The following is a 24,781-nucleotide window of genomic DNA, read 5'->3' on the forward strand; positions in this document are numbered from 1 at the left end:
GTGAACCGCTTAAGGTCCAGGATAGGGTTGGGCGATTTCAACCAATTTGGCATCCTACGATCATGTGTAATGTGAAACATCACGATGGACGATGGCATCATTGTCAAAGGCGAAGGGGAATTAATTATTTATGAATAATTAATTAATTCATAACAAATTAATTATTTGTAGCCAACAGTTTCAACTACCTTACCCGCATGGTCTTTGTTTTACCCATAAACAAATCTTAAATAAATAAAGATAAGATAAGCACACAAAATACCACCTCTCAATCACTTTTTCCACGGGAGGTTGTGAATACAAACAGAATGTAAATACAAACATTCTTCTGTATATGTATGAATGAATAAAACGAATAAATTAATGAGTTACTGAATGAATGAATGAATGAATTAATTAATGTATTCATTCATTCAATCCATCCATCCATACTACCATACATATGACACATACTTCTTTACGGGGGAAATATTATTATTGTAATTCCGCCCATTTTGGTCTACACCGAGATTTGAAAACAAATACAAAAACTCAAATATGCATCAAGACATTCAGATAAATAAATAAATAAATTAATTAATTAATAAAAAAAAAAAAAAAAAAAGCACATTAGTCTGTGGTAACTCCAAAAATGTGCGCTGTGAAAGCTGGCTTAAACTGCTTGTGCAAACAAAATAAAATAGTACAATAAAACAATAAACTTCCCAACATAAAGATAAAACCTGTACAATTAGCACAGGGTCCAAGATCTGAATTACTTAATATATCGCACCTTGCCGCAAAGCACACACAACAGTGTACAACTGTGCAATAAAAAAACAGCATCAATTTTTATTTCATTAAGCTATCATTATGTATAAGTACCATATGGCACATTTTAGTAGCCCACAAAGACTTAAGAAAAAAGAAAACAAGCAATAAAATGATTATTGTGATCTCTCCCTATGGTGCAGAGAGCTATAGATCTCCATCCGAAGAGACCGCATTAATGAACACACTGTTTTCTACCATTTGTTTCTTTCTTTAATTAGAACGGATTTTCTTCTCACAGGATGATCTTTGCAGCTGGGTATTGTACATATATTTGCTTGTTGCTTGATTCATCAAAGAATCATTAAACCGTAATGCAGCTGATATTTTTGTAAACAGAATGTCTTGTTATGGATTAATTACACTAAAGTGCACTTAGTTAATAATTCTAGGAAACTGCAGCTGTGAGTTGTTATCTGTAGTGTAACAACGAGAACATTGAAACATCATTTATGGAGTAATTCATACACACACACACACACACACACACACACACACACACACACACACACACACACACACACACACACACACGCGCGCACTTAAAGGGTCACGAAACACCAAAACACATTTTTTGAGCTGTTGACAGCCTATGTGTCCCATGCTCTAAACACTATTGGGACACATATATTTCACCAAAAAGAAAAAAAAAAATTTTGAGCAAATTTGTACTTCCAGTTTGAAACAAATTTTTGAAGCTACATCACGGCCATGAGATCTAGCGTGTATTCCAGCGTGTAGGCTGGACGTCTGTTCCTGAGAGTGCCTTATTATGTCTCTGAGTGTGCTGAATTAAAGGTGCAGTAGGTGATTGTCATCAGAAGCATTTTTTGAGCTGGTTGAAAGTCTAATAGTAATGATTAAATTAAATGATCGAAATGTATATATATATATGTATTTTTATATTTTGGGTAAGGCATAAAACAAAAAATGTTCATCCACTTAAATAGAGTCGGGCTCTCTCATAATCCCGATAACTAGCCCAATCTGTCTGTCAGCAAACGCAGATTTGAACAACTGTGCAGCCTTTTGTACGCAGCTCGGCCGACCGACGCGCGTTCACGAGAAAGAGCACGTGCCTCCGATCGGTAAAAACCTGCTGAATCAAAACTTTTTAAAAACCTGAAACAATATTGGGGTTACCTTTGCATGCTGGAGAAAGGATGACACAATGTCTGAAGGATTTCTCTTAGACAGGTAATGTTCCGTTTTAAAACTGTTTTAGCTTTACGCAAAGCTGATGTAATGTTAGATGTTGTTGTTATAAATGGGTTATATCTTCACAGAAGTGTTGTTTAGCCACTAAAATCTTCTGATGAAAGATGGTTAATCAGTCAGTTTCTTAAGGGACCTTTTACGGCATCGATAAAGTAGATTTCAATTAGTTTAACAACAAAACACAAGTAAATTCCGCCTAGTCTCTCCCTATAATGTTTACCATGCAACTCTAAATATTTGCTCTAAAATAGCATGTCAGTTTGGTTTGCACGCCGCCGGACAAGCACTAGTCGCTTTTAACACATAAGAGAGGGTTCTTTTGCTGTGCTCGTGTTTAAGGAGGCGTGGCTCTAGACGAAAGTGGAGGCATTGTGATTTAGAGATTTATGCTAAGCTGTTGCATTGTGGAAGATCACCTACTGCACCTTTAATGCATGGGTAAGACTAGGTTCAAACCAATCAGCGCGCTCTATTGTGCAACTTCATCAATATTCATTAATGTTACAGTGTTCAGACGGCAGAGAGACCCCACGTTGTGTTGCCGAAACAAGCGTGCAGTATTTTTTTTATAATTTGCTGCAGTGAAGGTTTTGTTTTGTTTTGTATTTTCCCTCTATGAAAGCGCACCTGGACTCACATGTGGATTACAGTGAACGCGACGCTCGACAACAATACATGTCTAAAAAACATTGTTTACCTGAGAGCTTTTCTCATCTGGAAATGGTGAGATCCGGATTTGGTGCTCGTCTCCTCATAATAAAGACGCAGCTTTAGTTGCTGTTGATTGTCCTATCTCTGCAGATTTAGTAAGTGAGTGACCAGTGGTCTTTGTTCATTCAGATGGCAAAGTTAGTACATATCGAACTAACTATTACACCGAGTGTAAACATGTTAGCACCACAATCAAACTTAACGTCGTGTAGGATTTTCGCCTCATTTTGTGACAGGAATAACACACACGGGTTTTTGACGCTACCTGCCGAGTGCATCTAAGTTTCCGAGAAATGGGAAGGTTTTTTTTCTCTCATTCGCCGTGCAGTATCAAACATTGCATGAAAAATACACACTTAGAGCAGTTCCTCGAATCAAATATCTTATTTGTCACGAGGGGCATGAATGAATTAACTGAATGAAAGAGCCAAACTGCAATTAAAGTCCACCATTTATTAATTTGTCAAATAATTTTATTACTGACGTCCATATAAACACAGTCACTATCTTTCTCCCATGTGTGTGTGTTTTGACAGAATCAGAGCGTGCCCAAATCGACACCATTTTTATGCAAATTTTTACAGACCCTCCCTCTTTTTCTCCTCCGACACTCCCCCTAAACCGAGCCGGACACGCCCACTTTCCTGACATTTCCAAAGTAGAGGTATGAAAACTTGGAACTGCAAGGAAAAAGTCTGAATTTCAGATTCACAGTTGTTGGTTTCCAAGTTGTAATTCTGACTTTATATCTGGCAATTTGCAACCAAAAATGCCATATGTGCTGACAATATGAGGATCATTGATTGATGACAAAAATAACAAAAGATTGGTTGGTTGGTTGGTTGGTTGGTTGGTTGGTTGGTTGGTTGGTTGGTTGGTTGGTTGGTTGGTTGGTTGGTTGGATGGTTGGATGGTTAGATGGTTGGATGGTTAAATGGTTTGTTGGTTGGTTGGTTGGTTGGTTGGTTGGTTGGTTGGATGGTTGGATGGTTAGATGGTTAGATGGTTAGATGGTTAGATGGTTGGTTGTTTGATTGATTGATTGATTGATCTGACTAGATTAACTGATTCATTGACTATGTTAGAATAGACATAGTCTTTAATTACTTTAATTATATTATAAGACAATAATACGGTTAAAGGGTCACAAAACACATTTTTGTGATGTAGACAGCCATATACAAGTCCCACGTTTTGGACATATACATTTTACAAAAAAAGTGAAAATTGGTTGTTTTTGCGTTATTTCTAGCAAAAATTTTTAGCAAATTTCAAATTTTTTCTACCTGTTAAAGTTCAGATGGCGGAGAGATGCCACGTTGTATGTTTTTTGCTAATGTTTATTTAGATAGCAAAGCTAGTTAATATCGTCAGCAGTATTATTTCAGTTTTTAAAGACTTACCTTAGTCAAAATGATTTACAGTATGGTAATATGGCTACAATATTATGGACTCGCATTCAATATCTCGTTAGTCACAGGGGGCATGCAGGAAATGTTCCTAAATAAAAGTAAAAGTGGCAAACTGCAGTTAAAGTCGACAAATCAAAAATAAACACCCAAAATAACATGAAACTCCAGAGAAAATGTTGATAGCGTGGTGATACAATGGTGTTACATCCCTTGGATGTATTTATTTATTATTTATTTTTGTGTTTACTGTCCATTGGGAGTGGTTATGTTGTGTGTTTCTTTTACTTTCACGGTGTCTCTCTGCCTGCTCACTAGGTAGAGCTGATTGGGCCCAGGTGGTGCTCATCAATGGAGCGTGCTGCAGTAATGCGCTGCTACAAAAGGAGTTAATGGGCTAGTGAGTTCAATTTTAGTTTCTCTGTGTTGAGAACCTTGCTTGTTTTTGCGTTGTGTAATTTTACAGGCAGTGTGTCTGTTTTCTGAGTTGTTATTTAAATACATATATTCTTTTGTGTGTGGTACGTAAAAGGTAATTGTATTGTTTCTTTGTCTGACATTTTGATTTAAAAATTGAAGCTGTAGGGAGAGGGTGCCATTTTTTTATTTTTGTAATTGTTTGACTGTGTTTATTGATAGTAAGGGAGTTGAGGAAAGCCTGTGTTGTTTCATTTCTTTTGTTTTACATGAAATTAGGTTATTTAGTACTCCTCCTGAGCTAGACCTGTTTTGTTTGTTGTTTTGGTTAATCCTTCTCCTGAGATTTATGCTTCATTTATTGTTTATTGATTTAAGAACCAAATAATAAAATAATTTAAGTTTACTCTTGTGGTTGTTTCACATTTCTGAGGCAGGATTGAAGTGTTCCCTCAAAATTTGTTTATTTAATTTATACACTATTCATTAATTTGGTCTTCTTTTTTTTTCTCAAATTCTAAATTTAAATTTTCTTTGTTATTTTCCTTCCCCAACCCTAGACCAAAAAGGGGAAGGGACGTAACAATGGCGTTAATCAAATTATGAGCTATAACATGTAAAACAAGATCATAAAAGAAAATTCAAAAAGCAACTTTAATCATATTATTGTCTTATTCAGATTAAGGCAAATAATTCGATTACTGATGTCCAGGTAAACAAAAAAGTCAGTATGAGGATCATTGATTGATGAAAAAAAATCACATAAGATTGGTTGATTGGTTGATTGATTGATTGATTGATTGATGATTTCGTTAAAACTGACACCAAACTTTTGAGTGGTAGCAGATATTCCTCAGACTGAAGCTGATCCAAATCTCTGCTTGCCTCATTTAGCTTGATGTTAGTGAAGCAAATGAGCTGTGCTGTCCACTTAACCTTCAGCAACTCACAATGCGCTCCAGCCATCATCCCTGAGATCAACAGATACATGAAGAGCACACCAGCGCAGATGTCACACACAAACACAACCACCTGTTTGTCCTGCATGAAAGGTTTCTCCCCAAATCCCCCTTTTCCCCTCGACCCTGCTCCATGTCTCAATACGAGGGCTAATCACATTGCTCTATATATGTAATTACATACCTCATTTACCTAATCCCAAGAGTCATTAGGGATTAACCAGCATCCATACAGTATATGCATATCTGCGTTATTAATTTATCATCACCGCCTTTCCCCATCAGTGCTCCAGACACGGCCTCCCTGAGGAGCATGGCTCAGGTCATCGACCTCAGGAACGCACGGGCATATTTTCACTTAATTGGGTATTGTGGATTTAATTAAATCTCAATGAGAGGGGAATGTGAAGGTGGCAGTGAGCCTGTGGACTCAAGCTGAACAGGCCTATGCCAAGGATGAGCTTATCACCCTCTTGCTCTCTCTATCTATAGCTGCTTTATCTGCTTTACAGTCTTTGACCATCCTTAAAGCACTCTCACTAGCCGCCTTTGTTTAGTCTCGTCTTGCTTGCTTGCACAAACATACAGTGCTGATGAGCTCACTGTATGTTTATGTAGTGAAAGATTGCCCGAATGATGAAACTAGATATCAAACATAGCAGGTGGGAAAAAAAAAAATCAACATACCACACCCTTAGTGTACTCCCTCTTTCACTTATACACACACACATATACAGTGTGTATATATACATAACGTATACATATATACATGTATACGTTGTCACTGTTTGACATATATACATGTCACTGTTTGTTTAGCCTGCTGTAATGCATTCAGTGTAAAGCTGCACAGTTAAACATAAAAACAAATTGTGATTTCAATTCAAACCCACCCAACATCAATGATAAATTATAATAATGATTTGCATATGTATATTAATTAGGGATGTAACGGTATTGTAAATACCGTCATATCGCAATATTATTTTTTTTCGATATTACCGAAATCGCATGACTCGGTAAAACTATAGGTCTTCTGAGAAAATTTGCTCAGGCGAATGAAGCGAACGGGACTACAATTCCCATCAGCCCATGCTTGACCATCATCCCTTGCGGTCTGTTGTCGCTACAGATCCAGTAATGCGGAAATGGAGTGTGCTGCTAGAAGCGGGGATGAAAAAGAGCTGTAAAACTATAAAGCAGGTGTTGTCGCCGCGCGCGTTCTGAATAGCGGTGTTGTCGCGCGAGTTCTTATCAGCTGTGTTGTCGCGCGCGTACTGAATAGCAGTGTTGTCGCGCGAGTTCTTATCAGCTGTGTTGTCGCGTCATATCTCTCTTGTCCCAGAAACCTCAGTCCCAAATGAGAGGTTTTTTTTCTGTTGCAGGGGACATTGTAAATACCCAGAGATACCAGTTTTTACCAGATTATATTTATATGATAATTTTTCCTTTAAACCCATCTCTATCTAAGTGAGTGAGTGATTAAATGTTGAATGTGATGAGTTTTCAACAATACTAAATTGAAACTTAATTTTTTTTTACATGGTTTAATATTTTTTTGTTATTAAAATTGAAGTTCCTGTTTCAAATCTTACAGATAGATGGCTAATTTGTATGTCATTGACACTTTTGGCACTTTTTTGGAGTATTTTCATAAGTTTTGTTTTTTCCTGTAAATGATTCAATAAATACCGTACCGTGACATTCATACCGAGGTATTACCGTACCGTGAAATTCTGATACCGTTACATCCCTAATATTAATAGTTCGAACCGCTGCATTCAAACATGCGTTTAATCGAGAGAGATTCAGTTTTTACACTTTTTCAGTTAGTCACAATTAAATAACAGAAGTACTGGGAGAACATTTTATGGTTCAGATATAAGCACTTATGTTTATGATGAAGATTAAAATCACAGTTTAATGGAACTTTATGCTGGTGAATGTTGTAGCAATTACATAGTGTTACCAATGGGTGGAGACAAATAACCATCAAAATGATGTCACTGAATAGGTTAATAAAATGACAGGTTCTGAGTTATGATTGTTAAAACCAATGTTTTTTTTTTCTGTAATCTTTTTGTATAAATGAAAAGCAAAAGACATTGATCGATCCGTGACTCAAAAACCATAGTGTGATCCGAACCATGAGATTTGTGATCTGTTACACCACTAATATATATATATATATATATATATATATATATATATATATATATATATATATATATATATATATATATATATATATATATATATATATATATATATATACATATATATATATATATATATATATATACATATATATATATATATATATATATATATATATATATATATATATATATATATATATATATATATACATATATATATATATATATATATATATATACATATATATATATATATATATATATATATATATACATATATATATGTATATATATATATACATATATATATATATATATATATATATATATACATATATATATATATATATACATATATACATATATATATATATATATATATATATATATATATATATATATATATATATATATATATATATATATATGTATACATATATATATATATATATATATATACACATACAAAAACGGAATTTGTTGCGGTAGACAAAAGCTGCATGAATCTTTTCTTCATTTAATAAATGACCTGCGGTTCAGAAGGCAATACTGACATGCAGTGAAGACACGGTGGTGTTTGAAGGCGTGAGCACAAACTCTCTCAATACTAGAGGTCATTAATAATATAATAACACTAATACTGAACCAGTAAGGCATTTTAGAATGACCAAAACAACATTTCAGATGTTTTACGATCAGCTCAGCCTGCTGATTTGTCCATTTGCACACATTTTTATTATTACATGATCTCTTATAACAAAATCACATGAGCTTTTTTAAAGTGCATACTGGAACTTGCTTGGTAAAAGTGTTTCCATCATAGTTTATGTGCATCTTTTCTTATCAAATAAAAAGTTTATCCTAATCAGTTAAGCGCTTATGTTTTTACGTGCATTTTCAAAATGTATGTGCATCTTGGCACATACATTTTGAATGGCACATACATTTTGTTATGGAAACATAACAGTGACATCATGAAAGCAGGGGCACAGAAGTGTGTTGAAATTTGTGTAGGGAGTGACGTAACTCACGTTTAAGTTTAAGTAAATCAGTGACACTTCATTCACTTAGTTCCTGCTTATTTACACACTGCATCAACCAAGTTCTGACTGGCAGGGTTGCTAAACGGTGTTCACTACTCCCTACTAACAGAGAATGGGAAATCTTTAATTCAGAACATTTATTCATGGATTTACACAACACCACTGCCTGCAGCGTCTTCACATTCAGAACATACTTACTTGAGACATAGAAGACCTCTGTAAATAATTACAATTTAAATTCACAAATCACTCACTAAATGGCATTTGAATGAAACACTCCCTTTGAACTCCCTGAGTCATGGCAGAATAGTCCTTTTCTTTTCTTATCTTTTTCATATCTTTCTAAAGTTTAAATAAATATAATTGCACAAAATTAACATGTAAAACTGACAGTCCTTTTACAAACAGATATGTTCATTCATATCTCAGGAACTGTAATCCATTCATACGAACCCTTAAATGATGAATCTGCTACCTTTTGTTCAATTCCCTTGATGAAAAGAAAGAAATATCACACTGAAATCTGTTAGAATAGATATCACCTTCAGAGCCACAGAATCAAAGTCATTAAATCAATTTCCCCTAATCTGGGTAAAGCTGGCCCAGAGCGGGAAATACTTACTCCAGCACAGGCCCGCAGAAAGAGCCATTGTGCTGCAATGCAAAGCCTGCGCTGAAGACGATCTGATTAGCAAAGTGCTTCTCCTTTGGGAGCAGCGCCAGCTTCACTCTGCGTGTTCTGCCCAGACAAACAGCACTCCACCTGGTAGCAGACGCACCGCTCGCTGACTACACCAGCCTAAGGAGCCCAGACCGCTCTCACTTATACATGAAAACACACAGCTGTGCCAGTCAGAGTGGGCGCACAGCGAGAAACCAACAGCACACAGTTTATTCTGTTCTTTAAAAACATCAATTTAGATCAATTTATGATCACAACATAAAATAAATAAATAAGTTATTGGACTGCCTGAAACGATTAGTCTCAATTTCATTATCATTAAGCTGTACAGATATTAAAATTATCACAAGAGATTCTACATCAAGACCAAATCAACAATGCTTCTCTTTACTTCTGAAAGTGCGTAAATCAAAACTGTAATATGTTTACGAGGTTCTGTTCATCTTTAAGGACTAACAAGCTTCCTTGTACTTTTTTTTCAATGAAAAGATAAAAGAAATTATGAAATCTGTTAATAAACCTTTAAGTTCTCTGTAGTGTTTTGATCACTTGATTTAACACTTCATAAAAAAGTTTGATAAATTTTCTTTCATTTTTCAGCACAGCACATGACTTGCTGGGATATTTAGTACTAAATTGATATAGTTGGGTTGGTAGGGGTGTAACGGTACTAAAAATGACAGATCGGTAGTTTTTTGGGGTAAATAAAAACAAAACATTATTTTTTATCAAACTCAATAAAAAAATTATGTTAGCAACACATTTTTAAGTATATTATACAACAATAATTAATTAAAAAATAATACAAATCATCACCTTAGAAATATAATGTTATATCTGACATTTTTGTCAATACTGAGTGATTGATATATTATTATTAAATGACGGCTTCTTTACATTATGGGATGTTTTTAATGATAAGTTGTTAACATTTAGACTTTTTATTTAAAAGAAACAAGTGTTACACACATACGGTTTGCTATGGAATGCAAAAACTTTGAAGCTCAATATCTCAAAATCATTCAGAACGCAGATAGAACCTTATAATTTCAAGGTGACGAAATATAATCTAGAACAATAATTATTTAATTAATGGTGCTTTCACACTCGGTTAGAATGCCTGGTCCAATCCCAAGTTCGATAGTCCCTCCCTCGGCTGGTTTATGTTCACATTGTCTTTTTTCCCTGTGAATCCCGGTACGCTTGCATCATCAGGCTGCTGTTTTTTGTACAGTTGCTGCTAGGTAGCGGCCACGATTCTGAAAGTTTTGGTTTTGTTATTAAAACCAAAATACAGAGAGCTACGTGCATCTATCTGCCACAAAAAAATAATTAAAACGTTCATAACATTGTGTGATGTCTGCAGAAGTCATTTTTGGAGGAGATAAGCAGACATTATCACTGTTTTTGTCAGTTCCGGTTGTCGCTAAGGTAAGTGATACACAGACACACACACATAAATGAACGTTATGAAAATTCAAGTTTGTTGTACAGTGGGTAGTTCACTTCTGTTATTTGGTATGACTGCATTCAGATCAGATGTGAACCGTACCAAAGTGCGGACCAATAGTTCTAGTGTGAAAGCCCTATTGAGTGCAATTAAGTAATATTATAACATTATAGTATAATACACATTCATTTATTCATTCATTTTCTTGTCGGCTTAGTCCCTTTATTAATCCGGGGTCACCACATCGGAATGAACCACCAGCAAGTTTTTATGCAGCGCATGCCCTTCTAGCCGCAACCCATCTCTGGGAAATATAATACACATAACTCAAATAAAATAAAAACTGTGCATATAAGGCAAGTGATATCATTTACATTGTTGCTTTTATAAGTGATGAAAGATTTATTGAAATAATTAAGACATCACTAAAATGTAAAGTAAATTACATATAAATTAAATAAAGCAAACATTTAAAGAAATGTGACCACTGAATGACTTGTTGGAAACAACTGTCATGTTATGTGACATTGAGTATGTTTACATCAACACCAATAATTCAATTTTAAAATTATTAAGACAATGCTCTCACCATGTAAACAGCGATTTTTGATTACCTTAATCTGACTAAAGTTATAATCGAGCTACACAAAAATCAAATCAAGACCTGTATGCTGATTTTAGTCACAGCAACTCATGTAAACACCTTAATCATAATATTGTTTAAGGCAAGATTAAGAGATATTACGGCAAATAATTTGATTACTTATATCCATGTAAAGGTAGTCAACTTGTTTACAAGTTTACAGATGAAACACAGATTGAGTGAATAGATGTGATGAAACATTCACGTCTTTATTAGATGCTATAACTATTAGTAAAGTGAATCTGTCAAAGCGATACAGAAATCTGTCACATCTACAGTAAAAACATCAAAAAAGCAACACATTGTCTGAATTTCTACACAAAATGGACAGAATTTGAAAGATAAAAACACATTGTATTGTGGTTGCTGGATGGAAGTTTTAATCACACTTAATGTACATTACAATTGATTAAAACTACATGTCATTTTTACACGTAGTTCACTGCCATATATTACAAACTCTGTTATACAATTTGTACATTTTTGCAATTATTTTGCAGTATTAGAGAAAAGGTGTGCCAAAGGTGTGACAATGCTCATTGTGAAAAATGAGATGTGTCTCTCACACACTTCAAAGTCAATGGAAGCTGATCCGTAAGCAATAAAAAAAGGAGTTATCAGCACAGTATCCTTTACACACTGGTAACTGGAGCAGCGCACACCTTCTTGTTTCTAATTTCAAGGCAGCTGATACACATTTACTGTGCCACTGCTCAAAAAAAAGAAAAAGAAAGCATTCATTGGAAACACTGGCACACCCCTGAAACACTCCTATTAAAACATTTACATGTGCAGAGAGAGGAAGTCTTCTCTTTCCTGCGGCATCAAGCCTTCATATCCTGCTTTGCTGAAGAACAACGGAGGCTTCGCTTTTGGTTTAGCTTTTGAGGTTTTTTTTTTTTTTTTTTTTGACTTAGGTAGTGTGTGGCACCAGAACACTTCTCAGAAACTTCAACTGTCCACAGGAAAGAGTCTGAGAGCTGAGACCAAAGGAAGTTGTCTCTAAAACCCAGAAACTTTCTCATATGCACAAAAAAATAAAACCTCCGTAAACATGTAAAATTGATGCCATTGTAGATATTTCTTATATTAACATGTTTGCATTATGTTAAACTGACTTGAAAAAATTGTCACTCTTTGACTTAACTTGAAGTTTACATTTAGAATGTACATGTTTTAGTCAAGTAGCTCACTCAAATTGTTATGACTGAACACAATTTGTGACTAAAAACAAATTAATAAAATAACAAATAATAATCATGCTTTATTTCAATGATTTCTGATTATTCTGACAATGGGCCCTTTTCACAAGACTATTATGATCTGTTTAACTGTCATCATAATTTTAAATCCTTGAAAGTTTTTAATATTTAGATTTTTTTAATATATGAACATTTATATGTATTTATGTATGTATCATATTATCTTTGCGTCAAATTACAAAAAAATTAAATAAAAATTAAATTAACTCCATCGTGAAGTTTTTCTTTTATTATTTTAGCAAATAGGATTGCAAAAAAAATATTTGTTGTACTCTCCCATTCACTGTGCTCTAAGTTTACCCAGCCATGATGCCTTCGGCTACTGAGAAATCCGGAAATGTGAAAAGGGTCTATTATTGTAGAAGTGGATGGGTGAAAGGGGATGATATTCATTAACCCAGTAATATTTAAAAAAAAAAAAAAGTATAAATTTGTAAACACATTATTCATTCATTCATTCATTCATACATTAGTGGCTTGGTAAATAGAATCTAATTTTAGAATTTCTAAAATTTCATTCAGTTTTAGATGTAAAATTAAACATTCCTCAAACACGAATTTGATTTACTAGAGATTGCGAAGTTAAATTGTTTCTACAATTGTTTTGTTTTGTACACATACATACCTTCAGACATTCTGACGTTTAAACAAGACAGGAGTACAGAGGTTTCAAAACAAGTTCAAAACTATGTGACCTAAATGTTTCCACCATTCGTCTTGCATCACAACGCCACATAAGAACGACACTTTACGAAAACATCAACCCATCTTGCCATACTACGCCACACATTCCACAGTTCAATCCATTTATGTTTAGTTTAATTAAGCGAGGAGATGATATTACCTTGGGATATGATCCAGTTTGGCAAACAGTACAAATTAACATATTAGCTCAGGAAGGAACGTATAACTCAGGGAGGAATGTGGCCTCCATAATATGTTTGCGGGGCTGAACAACTCTTATGGGGATGTTTATGTTAATTAAGCATTCGAAGAACTAATAACATGCAAAGCCGAGAGAAATGAAATGCATTTGTTGCGTGAGAATTCAGCCGAAGCGGGTTTTAAGGCCATTTAAGGAAACGCAGCACTGACTGGCTTTCTGTTTTCCTGCTGTTGGTATTTCATCTGGGTTAAAGTTGAAAGCTATCATGGACTGGTTGGAATTTCAGCTTCGCTCACGTTCAGCGACCCTAATCCTTCCCTACAGGAACTGCATCCGGAGAGCAGTGGAAACACCTGTACAGGTAACACTGCTCATTATCCAGGGGGAAAAAAAACACATTTGGATGGAAGAAGAGGAAAGTGCGGCATGACCAAACTACAGTAGAAACGTGAAATAAATTATTGTACCAGTGATTATACTACCGTATGTTATATGTGTTAAATAAAAATGGCCAAAACAAAAAAAAAGTATGACATTTTTTTACAATTACTAAAAATTTTTACAATTAAGTTTACATTTTAGAATAAATTTAGATAATACTGTATTTTAAAGTGTCCTATTGCACATGTTTTGTGTATTTGCTTTAGTAATTACAATTGTTATGCATAATTAAATGCAGTTAAATTAAATTCATAAAAATTACATTATATGGAGAAACCACATGGCCATTTTATATATAAATTTATGTTTACATTGAAACATTCAATATAATATGTTGTGCAATATATACCCTACCTGACAAAAGTATTGTCATCAATCTCAGTTGTAAGAGCATCAAATAATAACTTGACCTCTAGTTGATCATTTGGAAAACTGGCAAAAAGATCCAGATGAATCATCTGTTGAACTGCATCCCAATCATCACAAATACAGCAGAAGACCTATTGGATCTCATATAGACCCAATATTTACACAGAAATCAGTCAAGTATGGTAAAAGAAAAATCATGGTTTGGGGTTACATTCAGTATGGGGGCATGCGAGAGATCTGCAGAGTGGATGGCAACATCAACAGCCTGAGGTATCAAGACATTTGTGCTGCCCAATACATTAAACACCACATGAGAGGGCAAATTCGTCTGTAGGATAGTGCTCCTACTCATACTTCAGCCTCCATTTTAAAGTTTCTAAAAGCAAAGAAGGTCAAGGTGCTCAAGGATAGGCCAGCCCAGTCACCAAACATGAATATTATTGAGCACGTCTGGGATAAGATGGAGGAGGCACTGAAGATGAATCCAAAGAATCTTGATGAACTGGGAGTCCTGCAAGAACACTTTCTTTGCCATTCCAGATGACTTTATTAATAAGAGTCATTGCAGAGATGTATGGATGCAGTCCTCCAAACTCATGGTAGTCATACACAATATACACAATTAAATATTTTCCCTCTGCACCATGACTTTATATTATATACTGTACATTTTTACATTAGGTGACAAGACTTTTGTCTAAGCAAAGTAAGACCTAACTGTCCTAAATAAATAATTAAAATCAAAGCATTATCTTATTTTTTATTTTGGTGAAATAAGTGTAATCTAGAGATCTTTGCTTTTCATACAATTTAAGCCACTTCTGATACCGAATGATCAACTAGAAGTCAAATTATTATTTGTTGCTTTTAAAACTTGGATAGGTGACAATACTTTTGTCAGGTAGTGTAGTATATCATATTTATTAATTGAAAGTTTTTTTTTTTTTTCACATGCACATTCATTCATTCATTCATTCATTCATTTTCTTTTCTAGTCTCTTCATTAATCTGGGGTCACCACAAGGGAATGAACCGCCAACTTATCCAGCACGTTTTTATGCAGCGGATGCCCCTCCAGCCGCAACCCATCCCTGGGAAACATCCACACATACTCATTCACACTTATACACTACGAACAACTTTAGCCCACCCAATTCACCTGTACAGCATATCCTTGGACTCTGGGGGAAACCGGAGCAATTGGAAGAAACCCACATGCACATTATTGCATTAAAATGTTAAAGTGTAAACTTTTTAAACTCTTGCACTTTTATATTTGTATTTATTAGTATACATTTTTACCAGTATCTTTATTTCATAATTAAGAAAGTTTAAATAACTGGAATAACCCAAAGTGGCAACATCACATGGCTGTTGTTTAATCAACTATGCAAAATAACTAAAACATTCATGCTACTGATATTGCATTAGTGTTGGTAGTAGAATTCTAAGAAACTTGCCTTTTTCAGTTCAACATCAACTGTAGGTATCAAAATCTACATATAATGTTAAATTTGTTCATAGTGTAGACCCCTAGGGAAGAGGATGTTTCTGTGTTCAGGTCCAGATGTGACAGCAGCAGGTGTATCATAAAGCATCACTGTGAGGGATCCATAATCAAACTAATTACCTGATTAAACCACATCCTAATGGGTTTCAGAGAAGCGGGAGGCTTGGTGTGCTAATCCGCCTCCTTATCCAATCCTACCACCACCACCAACAGAGAAAACAAGCATGTTTCCTCTTAACTAATGCTAATGCTAATCTCACTGCAATGCTACCAATACTTACTGCAGCACAATACTAACAACAACAAAAATAAATAAATAAACAGCATTGTATCCTTTTGAAGTACTACACTGAATGATCTGTAGTGTGTGAAATGTAAACACTGGGCGGATTTGAATATCTTCATGCGTAATTCTGATCTAATTCGACATTGCTGGCATTGAGCTGCCTACGCAAACTTAGCAAAATTTTGTTAAAGCCTCTTGGATTATTGTGAAATGAAAAACAGATGTCATGTAGTCCAAAATGAACCTCTCAGGGGAGAAACGCTAATTCATTATGCTACAAAATGTAGCGCACACTAAATTATTTCCGTCTGTGGATTAATATCTACTGATGCTTAGCCATTCCCATCACTTTTATTTATGCGGTCTGGTGACATTAACCAAGTCAACATTTGTCAGTTTTTCAGTGTTTATGGTTATTACCAAGTTGCTTAAAAAAGAAGCGCACTATCTACATGTTTACAGTTTGCATTTAAATGTGTCATTTGAGGGAACAAAAAGATTGTCACAACAATAGCAGAACGCAACAAAGGATGACAGGAATGCATATTTAAGAGGTACTTGCTGTTTAATACTGTAAATATAACTTTTTCAATTGTTTCTGTAGTTTTACACATTGAAAACTTAATTATTAATTAACTTAATTATTCGTTTTTCTGTGATGTACTGAATGCCGTTCTTGCTAACATAAACATGCCCAAGTAATGTAGTCTATCTATTAAACTGTTGTGTAAAAAAGTCTCTCGCTTTACTAGAAACAAACAAAGTAACTTCTCTAGTCCAATTTTACATATAAATTGAGCCTAAGCTGTCTTAGTTTTGGGTAAATATTGACATAATAATTTTAACTCAACAAGTGGGTTTGTCTATATTCAGTTGTAATCCTGAAGTTTATATTAAGCCACATGATACATCAAACAAGTTTATGTTGAGCAGTTTACATTTTGGCACATTTAATCATTTTTTTTGGAATACAGATGATGGATTGAAAACTGGGTAATATGAATTCTTATACACTACATCAAATGTCATGGCAAATCGAGTCCCCCCCCCCAGGAGTCGGGTCCTATTCTTAGAACTCGCAGTGATCCTGTTAAAGAGCTCTGCGCGAGACTCATTTTTTAGTCCTGCTCCAGCCAGGTTTTATTCCGCACCTAACTGCTCCCACTGTTTATTCAGTCTTTTTCACCTGCTGCCCACTTGGAATAATTTCCTACCCGACCCAACCGTTCCTGCTAAATTTAGGTTTCCAAAATCTCACATTTAAATTGGGTACTAACAAAAGAGCGAGATAACAGATAAAACTGACTGTTTTCTAATGCAAGTCAAACATCCTTCAAGGACAGCGCATCTTCACTTTGCTCTACCATGGACAGCCATCACTGAGGACCGTTATGCAGATGATGCGTGCACAGACTGTGCGGATAAAATGCATGAGCAGAAAGCACTGGTTCAGGCTGTACCGGTGCTCAGTAAGAATAAGGAAATAACAGATATGCTGTTCTGAAATAACAAAGGGACTCCTAAGTGCTATATTGTTAGACCACCAGCTCCTGTACAAATAACACCAGAGTTACCGACTGCTACTGTATATTATTAGAAAATTTATTCCCACACCACAAGAAATCTGGTCGGGTCCCACGGTAGAATAGGTAAAAATCTTATGAAAACCCATTCTAATTGATCTAATTTAAAAAGGGTTGTAATGACATGTTGTAATTCCTACAGTATACTGAAATATATCATAGATTGCCAAATCAAGCATTTTTTTCATACTGACTTTTTTTGCAAGCCTTTGTGCAGAGATATCATACATCTACACTGATTAGCCTGCTAGCTGATCTTATACATTATGATTTTGAAATTGCACTTCATATGCAGGTAAACAATGTTTCATATACTGTACATACATAACTGTTAATGTTTAGCTTTAAATTATAAATAAAACCTTTTGATTTACCACAGGTTCCTAAGTGGACCCTATTCCAGGGGTGACTTAATTTATCATCTTGGAACGGATCTTAGAACAGAATATTCCTACTGTCCAGTCCGACCTCATGAGGAAATGTACATTTGTACATTTGTATGAAAACAAAATATTTAAAAGGAGACGTGCCCCCATTGTCACTCATCGGGGAATGAACAAATTGTACTAAAATTTATGAATGAGATCATAGAAATGAATATGATTTAGCCACTACTGTAATTCAAAAAGTTGTGAATTGCCCAGAGAATCCGTGGTACTGTCACATAATTTATCAAAGTCATTAATTCTTTTTATTTTGAACTGTTTCACATACTATTTGTATTCAGCAGGGATGATTTTATTTTTACATGCACTTTTTTGTGTAAACACAGTCGGCAACAGTTTAATTAACATGAACACAGCAAACTGACTGTCATTAACCTCCCTCGCTGTGTGTCTCATGCTGAGAGCTCAACAGGAAGCCTCCACATCCTTGTCTAATCCACTTATTAACTACACAGAGAAAGTTCCACTCTCTTTTACACATGCACATTCAAACCAACAGGCAAGGGAAGTTCAAAAACGCTCTACATACTGTAAATGCAAGGGTGGGTCTGCGAATATGAGTCACATCATATATGGTTACCAAACAGCAAAGACCGCATATACGTTATAATACTGGCATCAAAGGTAAATGTGGCTTGGCATCTGTTTTAGCACAGAGTAAAGGCTTTTTTTATGAAACCCAGTTAGTGGTGATGTAGGTGGTGTCAGATTGCAGTTTAGAAGAGTTTTTGACCCAACTGGTTACCAAAAACAGTTTTTGTTTGTTTTGTTTTTGTTTGTCCAATCGAATCATCCTCCTAACAGTCCATTTCAAAACACTTTCAATTGAGTGGAATTTCTTCATTATTGCCTTAATGGTTGAAAGTTTCAGTATCTATATCCATATCCATTAAATTTTTTGAACCCCGGCAACTTCTTGCTGTAAATCACATCTCTGTTCATTGGACTTGCCAATTGTGATTTTGGCCTGGGTGTTTCCATCATAAATATACTCCATGAAACAGGTGGTCAAGTTTAAACAATGTCCTTTTTCTAGTCACCCAGGTGTACTAAAATTAAAATATCAATAGAAATACATTTGAAAAATGATACATTTCATAAATATGAAGGGGATTTTATGCATATGTACTAAGTGTAATTAAGTGTCATTAGCTCAACATATCTGTCATAAATTTGCCATAAACATGACTACTATGGGGCCATTATAATAATTGCTAACACTTTATTATGATGGTCAATTTGCATATTAGTAGACTGTCTACTTATAATCTGTTGATGTGCTCATTCAACAGACATTAAACAGACTTTAAAAAAATTTGCAAGTACACGTCAACTTACACTAACCTTAACTCTAACAACCTCCCTAACAGTCTACTGACAATCTAATGAGAATCAGTTGGCATGTAGATGCAATGTAACTTAACCCTTTTATGCATGGTGTCCACATTTGTGGAAATTAATTTAACTTAATTTAAGGTTCATTAATCATGGTATTTTCTCCAAACCCTGTCAGGGCAATGTCAGTAGACTGTCAGTAGTATTATCACAGTGGCTAGTCTCTTGCATTCCAGTTTTTCTTTGCTTGATGACATCATTAATCCAAGATGGCTGACAGTGATGGCCGTGTGCAAAATGCTTCAGGCATATCTGTGAAAAATGTTTATTTAAGTAGGTCAAATGAGGTAAAAAAAAATATATATATATATATCAGTATGTACAGTAAAGTATGATGAATATGTTAGTGATTTATAAAATAAAGGTTAGGTTAAAATGTGGTTTTTATTTACCAAAAAACAAATGTCCACGTATGTCAGACAAGTCAGATTGCATAAAAGTTTTTTTTTTTGTCTGTATACTGCTAGTATATCTCATCTATTTTTATTTATTTTTTAATGATGTTATAAATTGTCTTATAATGTAATAAAACAGACATTTATAAAACAGACATTTAACAAATATATTAACAAAAATTTAAAATGACATATTACAGCATTAAATGGCAATGTTACAAATCCATATGGAAACAAATTTGCATTTTGTCATCTAAACAGTGAAAGAAAAGGTCAAGAGGTCACCACAGAATAATTAAGAATATTCCAAAGGACAGTGGCAGTGACAGCAGTGATGAGTATGCGCCAGAAAATAGCATACACATACTGCAAACGTTTTTGAATATATATATATATATATATATATATATATATATATATATATATATATATATATATATATATATATATATATATATATATATATATATATATATATATATATATATATAAGTACTGTTATTATTGTTTCTACAATATGTGTGTTATTGTTATTATATTGTACTATTTTTGTTTTTAATTAATTAGCTAATATAAATAGAATAACAGGCCATTAAAAAAACACAATAACCCATATTGTCAGCTGTCTTTATGTCCCATTTTACACCTTTGTTGCATGGTTTCCACATATGTGGACAGTTAAATTTTTTTTTTTATTAAAATTACATAAGTGACATATTTTTAGCTTGCATTTGTTGTTTTGTTCAGATTCTTCTGTTAAAATTTTGAACAAAAGATCACATTTTACCCAATGGTGTCAATATTAGAGCAGGGCATTGTACTTCTGCCTGAGCAGACAATTGTTTTTATGTTGCAAAAAAATAATGTACAATACCATTTAGAGAGATGGAGTAGTGGCTTTTCCTTCTCATAATGATGTTGGTAAGACACCTGGAGAGTGTGAGCTGCGGCTATTCACACTGTTATTAGCCTAGGCAGTAATAGTTCAGGTCTTTAAATGAAACAGACGACATCCAACATATGGTTCTGGGGATTTATAATCACAAGGCCAGTTAAAATTTGGAAGGAGCCATTCATATCATCACCACAACGTGGATGGCAAAGCAGCGTGAAATCTCGGCTCCGCACGACACAAATAGCTCAGGTTTGACAGAGTCGCCACAGGCCGCACAGCCACAATCGCCATACATCACACAGGCTTTTCACAAATCTGCTGCTTTATCAGAAAAGAAACCTACAGACCACAGCTTTTTTTTTACTTAATCTGGCCAGCTATAATTTGATTGGCTGAACTTTTAGAAAAAAGTTGTTTATTTTACAACGTTCCATCACATTTAAAAGTTACTACATACAGTAGATACTAAAAAACTCCTTAGAGAATAAGGAAATAACTGGATTTGCCAGATTACTAACTAGTGTTCTCTTAGTATCACTATATGTTTTATTCAAATAAAGCAGCGTTTCCATCTAAGGAGTCAAATTGAAGCTGCGTGAATCTTTTCTTTATTTAATAAATAGCATGCGCCTCAGATGACAATTCTGACACTTACTGAACACGTTGTTGCTTAGAAGGCGTGAGACACAGAGCACAGACACTCTTGACACCTCTGGAGGTAATTGATAAAATAATAAAACATACTGAAGCGGTTAAGGCGTTTTAGAATGACCAAAACAACATTTCAGATGTTTTCATAATGTTCTCAGCCTGCTGGTCTGTTTACACACAATTTTATCATCATATGATCACTTATAACAAAATCACATGACCTTTTTTTAATGCGCATACTGGAATGTACATAAAAATGTGCATAAAAATAGGTGGTTGGTAACGTAGCTACTGAGATATTAGCAGACTACTATAACTGGTAATTTGTTGGCAGCTTTGCATTATAAGGTGTCCTTTTGTAGTTAAAATAATTTACGCATACAATTCAGTAACTTTGTGTTAAAAATAACGGAAATTTAAATGAAAGTTCTAATAAGCATGTACTGTACAGCGGTTGAAATGGTCAACAGAGACTTTGTCAACATGAATGAAAAAATGAGATGTGAGTTGGTTAATTGAATATATTGGCTTAGGTCAGAATAATCATGTTTTCTGTCAGACAGAATATGTCCACAGCTGTTTATGTTTAACTAACATTTAGGAATATGTGTGATGTAATGTAATGCAATTATTATTATTATATAATAATTAATATTATATAATAATTAATAAAAATAATAATTATTATTTTCATTAACTAAAGGTGTTTAAAGTAGTGATTTACATGTTTATATATTAGCCTACAAATTATTGGTCTTATAGTAGTGGTTTAGTACACACAGTTTAAATATATATATATATATATATATATATATATATATATATATATATATATATATATATATATATATATATATATATATATAGTTGAAGTCAGAATTATTACCCCCCCCACACACACATAATAATTTTTATATTAATAATAAGATTTTTTGATCTTTGCCATGATGACAGTAAATAATATTTGACTAAATATTTTTCAAGACACTTCTATACAGCTTAAAGTGACATTTAAAGGCTTAACTTGGTTAATTAGGTTAACTAGGCAGGTTAGGGTAATTAGGCAAGTTATTGTATAATGATGGTTTGTTCTGTAAACTATCGAAAAAATATATAGCTTAAAGGGGCAAATAATTTTGTCCTTAAAATATTTACAAAATAAATAAAAATGGCTTTTATTCTAGCCGGAAAAAAAAGACATTCTCCAGAAGAAAAAATATTATCAGACATACTGTGAAAATGTTCTTGCTCTGTTAAACATTATTTAGGAAATATTTAAAAAAAGAAAAAAAATCAAAGGGGGGCTAATAATTCTGACTTCAACTGTATATATATATATATTTAAATCAACAACATTTTTCCATATTTTGTGATATTTTTTCTTCTCTGAATGTCTTTTTTGGCTTTTTTTATTCACCTGTACACCTGATTTCAGCTACCCTCTTCCCTAAACACACATTTAAATAATTGGTTACATATTTTAAATGTCTCCTTCAGTCTAAGTGGGCGTTCTTGCTAAAAATAAGGATTAAATCCTTTAGACATTTTGTCAAAAATATGTCTAAGTGTAGTAAGCATAACTTAAAACGCTTAAATAAACATTGTTAATGCTGCCATGTGGGAGGCAAGTGTCAAGCAACAGGACACTTACTTTTCCCTTCGCTCTATTTACCCAATGTCCCAAATTAACAGACTGTAAGAAAACCTGAGCATATGGGGGTGAGATTCAGCATGTCCAGACACTCTATGGATCTTTTATTATTATTATTATTATTTTCTTTTCTTCCAGGAAACCATCCACTAAGGCAGAAGGGGCACATTACAGAGACTGTGAATGAAGTGTGTAGAAGGTTTAAGCACACAGGCCTGTGTCAGAAACGTTGCCGCGCTGCATACTTTCAAGAACCGAGGGCCCCAGGACAGTACGTACTGTACTTTTCGTTCTGCACGCCTTGTCATTTTTAGTGTTTCAGCTTTAGTTGGGGGGAGGGTGTAAAGGTTTAGACTGGTGCTGTAGCGTAAGATTCTCCAAGATGAACACAGGAAGAGATGCTGCACAGATAATGCAGTGTAGTGGATGGAAAACAAAACCCTGGTGGATTACAGATTTCAGAGTAAAGTGGAGGAAGATGAAAGCAACTGGATGAAGCTGGATCAAAATAAATAAATAAATTAATTAATTAATTAATTAATTAATTAATTAATTTGGAAAAAGTGTCAAGGGAAGTGTTATACTATAATCTCCTTCAGGGGTGCTACATGAATTATTTTAATACTATAATAAATATATGCGTGTAGATATTGATAAACATTAAACATTAATAAACATTTTAGGGTCAAAATTATTAGCCCCTTTAAGCTAAATATTTTTTCAATAGTCTACAGAACAAACCATTGTTATACAATAACTTGCCTAATTACTTTATCCTGCCTGGTTAACCTAATCACCCTAGTTAAGCCTTTAAATGTCACTTTAAGCTGTATAAAAGTGTCTTGAAAAATATCCAGTCAAATATTATTTACTGTCATCATGGCAAAGTTAAAGTAAATCAGTTATTAAAAATAGTTATTAGAACTATTCTGTTTAGAATTGTGTAGAAAAAAATCTGCTCTCCGTTAAACAGAAATTATACTGGGTGGCGGGTGGGGGGGGGGGGGGGGGGGGTTTAATAATTCAGACTAAAAATATAAAAAATAATACAATATGCTAAATAAAATAATTAGAAACAAATACATACATAATATAGTAATTTTTGTTATATATAGTGATTTCAGCTGCTGTCTGGGCTTTTACTGCCTTTCTACACATTTCTTTCTTCATGTGTTCAATGCTTTTTTCTAGTGTCACTTCGTTTAATACACAAATCTTTATTTTTAAACTAATTAGATTTGTTTTCTTTTCATATTTGTATTTATTTGGTAGATGTCAACATCTGGTGATAATTTCAAGTCCGAGCACTTTTGGAAATACATTTTCTGAAACAAATTATGACTTATTCCCCCCACTGTATGTATCTAAACTATACAATGAATGTACACTGTAAAAAATAAAATCTCGATTTGTTCAGCACACTGTACTTTTTCTGTCATATATACTAAGAATTGTGAATAACTACTGATCTACATAAAAATATATGTTATGTCAATAATATTCGCTAAAA

At 34.0% G+C, this 24,781-nt stretch overlaps 1 protein-coding gene across 4 annotated transcripts in view; it reads right to left on the bottom strand.

Annotated features, from left to right (window-relative positions):
• Nucleotides 1–24,781, bottom strand: part of thrab (thyroid hormone receptor alpha b) — a 250,974-nt gene that overhangs the window by 114,018 nt on the left and 112,175 nt on the right. The gene's annotated exons all lie outside the window — the stretch shown is intronic.

The sequence above is a fragment of the Danio rerio genome, chromosome 12 (genome assembly GCF_052040795.2).
Source record: "Danio rerio strain M-AB ecotype USA chromosome 12, GRCz13ab, whole genome shotgun sequence".
Taxonomy (NCBI): Eukaryota; Metazoa; Chordata; class Actinopteri; order Cypriniformes; family Danionidae; genus Danio; species Danio rerio.